This window comes from Porites lutea, chromosome 4 (genome assembly GCF_958299795.1).
Source record: "Porites lutea chromosome 4, jaPorLute2.1, whole genome shotgun sequence".
NCBI lineage: Eukaryota > Metazoa > Cnidaria > Anthozoa > Scleractinia > Poritidae > Porites > Porites lutea.
This window is the reverse complement of record NC_133204.1, coordinates 28,331,888-28,340,391: the sequence shown is the minus strand read 5'-3', so window position 1 is coordinate 28,340,391 and position 8,504 is coordinate 28,331,888. Positions and strand designations below refer to the sequence as shown.

The 8,504-nt window shown below is 39.5% G+C and overlaps 1 pseudogene; it reads left to right on the top strand.

Moving 5' to 3' along the window:
* Positions 1-639: 639 nt before the first annotated feature.
* On the top strand, positions 640-8,182 carry LOC140934494 (uncharacterized; annotated as a pseudogene).
* The last annotated feature ends 322 nt before the right edge of the window (positions 8,183-8,504 follow it).

Sequence of the window (8,504 nt, the reverse complement as noted above, 5' to 3'; positions counted from 1 at the left end):
CAACCCAAGAATAAGCCTGATGGTTTCTTTTTGGGCTTCCACACCACATTGCATCCATGTATTAACTGTATTTTCGTCCACTAAAAAACCTAAACAAAGTTTAAAACAAGCAAATTTACCAACGTAACAGTCAAAAAGAGCATAAGTCAGGGTTTCCTTCGACGTAACAATTAACACAGCACAAGGCAAGAAAGAACGCGAAGCCGGGATTAGCAATCAAAAGACGTTATAACCAACACAAACATTATGTATTCCAATAATTTATTTATCAAAATATAGTTTCATAACTTTAAGAAACATAAAGAATTCTGCTATAATGTTCTAAACACATATAAGTGCCTAAGGGCTGATTATATGCATGAGCCGGGCAGGCTCGCTTTATCAAAATCGCGGCTCGTTAATCAACGTAACACACTGAAATCAACTTTGTGATTTAGAAGACAACCCAGCTAGCCGCGGCAGGGTTGGTTGGAATCCTGATATCGAGAATACAGGAGTAAAAATCTCCTCAGCAAAGCGAAAGCGAGTCAGCCCAGCAAACCGGCCAACCTTGCTCATGTAATCAGCACTTTAATTTACAGCTCTTTAAGCTATCTTAAGAAAACGTGTTATAAATCTTAAGGGCCTGTTTACACGAAGATGGAGGACCCCAAGGAGGTGAGGTAATCCGCGGTGAGTCACCCCACCTATAATGTAAACGCAAAAGAGAAGCTTCATCCTCTCTTGGGAAACGTGATCAAATTAAAATGAGAGATTATATAGACAGGCGGGTTACCCCAGAATTGCGGGAGAGAAAGGGTCCCCAAAAAGTGGCGAGCGAGGCAAATCGCGAGAATCAAGAGCATACACACACTGCATTAGAGAGGTCAGGGCCTTAGTTCTCTTATCCAAATCAAGTAATTCCATTTATGTGCAAAATAGAACTGGTTTTACTTTCTGCTCGAAAACAACGACAAAAGTGGACTTAGGTACCGTAAATGACCTTATAGACACTCCGGGGTCTTCAGTGGCGGATCAAGGGGAGGGGGCCGGCCCCCCATATTTATAGAGCAAACTGAGGCCCGAAGGGCCAAAAAATGTTTTTTGAGACCGCCCCCTTCCCCCTCATCTGAAGGTCTGGATCGGCCAGGTCGGAGAAAATATCAATAGAGTTTAAAAATAAAAAGCAAAATAACTAGTCCACCTATCGTATCGATACGTCTATGCATTCTAGATCAGCGTCGCTCTTCAAATCTCAAACTCGATAAACGAATCTTTATTCAGGGTCGTTGCTCTGTCATCGTTATTTTTTCTTTGAACTTGACTGCTATTTCCTAGTATTTTGGAGTATTTGGCAATGGGGGCGTTTATTAGAGAGAGGCGTCTAATGCAAACCTAAAAGCGTAAGGAAGGCGTCGAGAAACAAGAGGCCTTTATTTCAGAGGAGTCGTCAAAACATTCCACTACAATAAATTGAGCGTTTATTTTGGGGGAAGTGGGAGAGACAAACGTTGACCCCTCCCGTACCCCCAGCCCTTCGTCATAGTAACTCAAGGGATTGTGGGAAGTCTTGGGTTCACAAATCGAATGGTGGAGAAATGAAAGTAGTTTAGTAAGGAACACTTGAACCCCTTTTGTGAGTCGGATTCACATCAATCTGAGGCGGAACAACTTAGCATTAATGCCGTCATGAATTGGCGTGTCGTTAAGGCACGGTGTTGTCATTATGTACCCTTTTTTTGCAGCTAGTACAAACTCGTCGAATAACACCCTCCGCGATGTCCATAATTCTTCAGAGGATACGAAAGCCGAATTCAATAATTGTTTTATCATTCACTCAAAATAATTCCTAGTTTTAAAACAAGTTAAAACATGCTTACCTCCATCGATTTAAAGTTAATCTTTGATAGTTCATGTTAATCGGCAAGTTTAGGAGATAAATGTTTGTTCAGCTTCCAAATATTCTCCAAATAGCAGATGTCGTCCGTCGAGTTGTCTTCCAGTTTTTTACTCACTGCCAAAACAACTCAACCTAACCCCAGGTCCTCTCGGTTGTCGGTTCAATGATCTGGCAATTTGGTGCGCGATTGACGTCATTTTTCAGGTATCGCAAAATTCTTCCAAATTTGGTCGACAGTTGGTGGCTATGATCAATTATGCGTTGGATTTTAGCCAATCAGAGACGGAAAATTATTTTGAATCAATAATAAGACCGATTACATCATAGTTATTAAAGGGACACAGTTAGCTGATGCACATGCGCATTAAATACCATTTCTTAAATGAAAAGCCTTCGTTAATTGCTTGGAGATTTAGATTGTCCCTTCCAAAGTTAATCTTTTTTTTGTTTTGCCTGCTTTCCCCGTTGCCTTAATGTAGGAAAAGAACTGATTGCTAACTACATCGTATACAGCATACCCAGCCATCCACTGCAGACCTGCACTTGTTGCTTCAGTCGCAGGATAGGTGCACTCCACCCCGGCTTCCAAACAGACGGGCATAAGAGCGAACGCAAAGAAGCCAAATAAAACGCAGCTTACAACAATAAGAACAGGCTGATGAGGCATATTTGTTACCTGATAACAAACAGAGATATTTATAGTTAGCTTGCAAGGAATCTGAAGAAGAGAGGAACAGTGGAGCCCGATTAATACGGACGACGAGAGGACATGCAATAATGTCCGTATTATTCGGGTGTTCGCATTGAGTGAGCTCTTAGAAAAAAAAAGTCGCGGACACATGTTGTTTCATTTCTTGTCTTTAATTTTAACAAGTTCAATCTTAAGAAACCTTACTATCATTTTTTCCACAGCTTTATTGGGTACTCCTGTAATAATATTCAATATAAATTTATAATACAACACAAGAAAGGGGTAGGTGCAACCGACCTGACGTCCCATGCGATGCAACGCCCCTAGATTAAGACCTAGGTTAAAATAAAAAAAAAGAATACTCAAACATTCGTACAAAAAATAAAATAAATTACGAGTGGTATGCGCAAGTAGGGACTATTGTCCACGTGCAGGGGTAATTGATTTCATATACCCGCGACAGGTGAGTGGTCATTAATTTGCGAACAAAAAGTTGAAAGGCAGTAGGCGAGGAAAAACTGGTTGGGGGTGCTAGCTTACAAACATAATTCCATAGTTTAACTATACAGTTAAAGTACGAGCCCTGAAAAGTTGATGTTTTGCAAAAAGGGGTGCGAAGATTAAAGGAGTTACTTAGTCTTGTACGATCGTTGGAAACGAAAGATACATAATTGCGATCTAAATCGGTACTACAGTAAAGGCATTTATAAAAAACGAATAAATTTTTAAGTTCACGATCTAGAGGAAGTGGAAGTAAGTCTAGCAAAGTTAGGCGCTCTTTGTACGACGACTCGTCTCTGCGCGTTCGTACAATCCACCGCCTTGCACGTCTCTGCACCTGTTCCACCTTAGCATTCAGAGTAACGAAAGCAGGTATGTTTTTGGCAGTTTCAATAATGTAAAATTTCCACTGTAATGTTTAAATCCTACTAAACACAACCACAATCTCTCAAGTATCAGAAAGCTGTTGTACAATGGATTGTTTATTTCCAGACAATATTATGCATTTAAAGCATACCTCCAAGCAAATGCCCTAGGTACAAACAGGAAGGAGATGGCCAGTTTTGGAACTGACTGGAACAGAATCTAATGTACTCTGTGGTGTTATTGATGCTGTAACTAAACAAAGTTGATACGTTTTCTAACACAGTACATTCTTTAAGTTAGTAGTAACAAATTCAACTCTTTCAAAATCAAAATCATCACAGAGCATTTATTATCACAGGGAAACTACACCCTGATAGTGAAACATTAGGCTGATTTAGCAACAGAACAGGAACGTCATTTGACAACGGGAAAGCGCGCGGAAAGAACTAAACTCGACCTCCGGTGGGCAATTTGCGGCTCTGCCATTGTTGAAGCCAATTGTTTGATTTCCGCGCGTTCCCTTTCTGTTGCTAAATCAGCCTATTATTTTGTATCACAGTTACCATTTCTGCTTCAGACAGTATGTGACAATTCAATATGTTATTAGTATTTCCTAACTTTACAATTAGTCCTTACTGAAGCCTCTAAGTCCCAGTAGTAGCCAACATCACTTTCCTCCTAACAATATTAATACTTCAGCAAGAGGAAAGGTTATGACAATTAATAAAATAATCACCTAACAGAATATGTTTTCACCTTTTGTCAAATTTTCTCAACGAAAACTTTAGGAAAATGTTTATACAGCAAAGAGTATGATTGAGATGTGGATACACTCAACCCTGTATATGACAGCCCTTTATATAGGCAGTCAGCCTGTATATTATCGTTACGAGAAAACCTCCTAAAATTTTTAGTTGCCTTATATTTTTCGTAAAGTTCAGCTATAGATAGCGGTCATCCTGTATATAACGGTCAACACACCATCTTTTTCAGGTCACTGTTGTACTTAGGTTTGACTGTATTGGGGATTCAAGGGTTTTTAACAACAGTATCCCTGTTCATAATAAATTCCATTATATTTTCTGCTTCAAACCATTTACATAGACCAATTAACTAAAACATAACATATAACAGCTTTACATATAAACACCACTGTGTTGTTTTAGTCAATTTCTTCTTGCTTGCCTTCTATTCTGCAAGAAAGTCTACATAATTACATCACCTCACAATATTAGTGAAGCACATGGTTGCCCACCTCAGCTAACCTATGATCAGGTTTCAGCTCAGCAAAGAAGAAATAGACTTATCTTCACTATATTCGAAAAAAAGGCAATGGTTTTTTTTTCGTTCATTCAGGAATAGCATCATCCTCTTTCTTTTTGGTTTTTCAAATGTAATTCTTTTCTACCATTTTATATAGAAGTTTTATAATTCACATAATGAGCAATGTTCCATTGCCAGAATTATATTCTTTCATGAAATTCATGTCACGTGCTCAAAACATCATAAGTGGGTGGATAGGATGGCTGTAAGGGGAGGATGAAGGCCATCATTAAGACTCATTGCCATTTCAGTTGCTCAGGAAAATTGTACATATCAGTGTACGTACAGCACCACCAATAATGTCCCATACATACTGCCAGTTTCTACAGACATAGAGCGAATGAACACCCCCTCATTAAATATTCATTAGTTAGGGCTGATTAGTTTTATGATTCTCATAATGTGCATCCTCATTGAAATGTCTTTCAATGTCACTTCATTTCACTCTTTGTAAACAATAGTTGTCAAGGCAATGATCGATTAGGAACATTGTAAGAACTCTCCTTGCTCTGGTTGGATAACAATAAACAATACTTTTCCACTAATACCTATAATTTTTCTTTTCACTACAGCATACCTTCTGCCATTTCATTCACTCATTACTCATTTCATACACTGTATTCCTCATTTGTAAACTCTTATGTCACCAGAACTCAACCAACTGCCACTGAGTAATTGTTACTCTGTAGTAATCCACTTACACCCGTACCACATCCACACCAGTTCTTCCTTTTTGCAGTGAGGGGACTGGGGTCCCATTTCCTTCCAGCGTAAGGAAATCGACTGTATTTCAGTTACATGGGTGACTCCAATTCTCTACCAGCCTTCCATTCCTTGCATTGGATGGGCCCCCACCCTCAAGCTTTGCGAGGTTCTGCGATTCACGTATTTCTAGTTGTTTTTATCCCTTAACCGGAGCCACCTAGACAGAGTTGACCGATCAGATTACAGGAAAAAATAACAATACATCCTGAGAAAGTAAATTGCCGATCATGATTACCACTAAACGAAATAAACAACATGGATCGAAATCAACCAATTACACAGGGGCACCCAACGACTGCTTTCTTTAAAATATCTGTTCGAAGAAGCATATATTGCCCAAAATTTTCTATTACTCAAGGACGGCTAAAAATTTCTTCATGACCGTTCTATTCATTTACAATTCTCGAAGCTCATCTAATAAATTCCCTACGATTTTCAGAAGTTTAATTTTTCACATTTCACTCTCCAGGCTATATGCTATTGTTGATTTGACGCATTGTTGATTTACAAGGGGCAGCCTGTCTTCCGTTCCCTCGGAAACTACTTCATGGTGAGGAATCAGCACCAATATAACACTCGTAATATTATGATTATTTTTTATAATAGTTTGTTAAAAGCCATGGGCACTTTCCATTCAACGAAAAGGTCCGGTTGGAATTTTTGCCAACTTCCAGGAGCAAAAAGAACAGTATTTTCCAAAATTTCCAAAAAAGAGGACTACCTTGCGAGGTATACCCAAATTTTCGAATTTTTCTCTTTCCCGGAAGTTCTCTTTAAATTCTCCTTGCTCCCGGAATATCTAGAATTTTCGGTTGTTGAATGGTTTGAATTTTGAAAATTCAACGGTACCATAATTTCTGGAAACCTTTCTGCGAAAATTCTCTACCATTTGTCGCTCTTTCAAATTTTTGAAAATTTAATTGCATGGAAACGTCCCTTGTTTCGTTACGGGGGGTCGACAAGCATAACTCTCAACTCATCAATATGCGCATGTGCTAATATTAAAAATTGCGTAGATTAACGTGCACAGATGGCGACGAGGATGTTAAGTTTTTTTCGCTGGTTGTGCTTTTTGCACGCAATACAATCAGTCTCAAGCAGCAGGCCTTTTCGTCTTGGTCAATGGCTTCCTGCCGACTGGAACGTCACTGACGAATGGTTGGCCAACGTGATCCACGAGTGTCAATGTAAATACAAAGATAAGTTAGAAATGCTTTTAACTCTTCATCCAGCAGCTGAAGACGACGAAACGCCTCTGTGTGTACTTCGATCTACAGACACTAAAATTACAGATAAGCACCTCCGTCTCCATAAACCAGTCGAAGATTTAAAGAATGCTATTCTCACCGACCACGAGATCAACATGTTCTTTCATCAAATGTTCTGGCAACAGTATGAACTCCCAAACTCTTCAGAAGGAATGAAAATTCCGTCCTGGCAATTGATGATAATAATAATCGACCACATCATGACAACAGCTCCAATGTTTAACAAAACTGCATTGGTTGGCTTTCCAATCAATGCTATCTTGAACTGGCCGATGGCTACCACGGCTGGATTTGCTGTCTTCCTGAACGACAAAGTCAACAGGTTGTTCAAGAACATTCTCAATTATTGGGGAGAGTTCCTGTCAACTCCAGAGTCTTGCTATGTCTTGACTGACCATCCTCGACATGGTTGGTTTGGTGAGGATGCAATGGAAGCAATGCCAAACTTTGTTGAGAAGTTTAAATGCGATCCAGATGCCCCTTATTATGGTTTCAAGTCATGGGATGATTTTTTCACCAGAGAGTTTCGTCCTGTAGTTCGTCCAGTAGAATTTCCAGACGATGATTACATTGTTGTAAACGCCTGTGAGTCGGCCCCTTACCAGATAGCTACATGTGTCAAAACGAGGGACTTCTTTTGGATTAAGAGACAACGGTACTCTTTGCATTTTATGCTGAACAAGAGTGACCTGGCCAAGAAATTTCATGGTGGAACCGTCTACCAAGGGTACCTTAGCGCCACCAGCTATCACCGATGGCACAGCCCAGTATCGGGTACAATCTACAAAACAGAACTTGTTGATGGTTCTTATTACTTGCAGACCCATAACATTCAGGACGACCCCGCATCACCTAACATGTCTCAAGGATACCTAGCCTAGGTAGCTGCCCGAGGGATAATCTACATTATGGCTGATAATCCTGATATTGGATTGATGTGCTTCGTAGCAATCGGTATGTCAGAAGTCTCTTCAAACGAAATCACTGTTAAAGAGGGGGACAAAGTCAAGCAGGGCGACCAGCTCGGAATGTTCCACTATGGTGGTTCCACGTACTGTCTTATATTTCGACCCGAAGTTAAGATCGAGTTTGATACTCGTGGCCAAACACCAGGTCTGGATACCGACAATATTCCAGTTAGAGCTAAAATTGCGACCGTTTATCCAGCACAAGACAAGAACAAAAGATTCTAAAGAAAACCAGCTGAACTTGAAAATTGGGGTTTAGCAGTCACAGGACTGCAAAAAGCTTTAAAAGTAATAAATATTTCTGCCTTGCTTCATTTACCCAATTTCCCCATGATTATTTTGGCGTGTGCTACGCGAATTGTTTGATCAGGTGCATGCAAAACTGAGGTTTTGAGTCTGTAATCAGTGAATAAAAATTATCAGTTATGCCATGTTTTTACGTACATGGTAATAATGTGTAGAATGCATGTAAACTAACGTTTACTTTTCTCTGAGAGAAAAGTAAACGTTACTTTACATGCATTCTACACATTATTACTTAGGTACTGCTTTGTGACCAAATTATAGAAGTAAAAAACGTCTGATAAAACGGACTTCACTGAGGTATTTCATTTTCTTTTCTTTCGTATTTAGATGATCTTTTCTACTTTATGAGGACTCATTTTAAACGTCGAACTTCAAATGTGCCCCTAATAGGGAAAATCTATTGTTTTCCATCATTTGCTTTAGATTCAGCACATGTG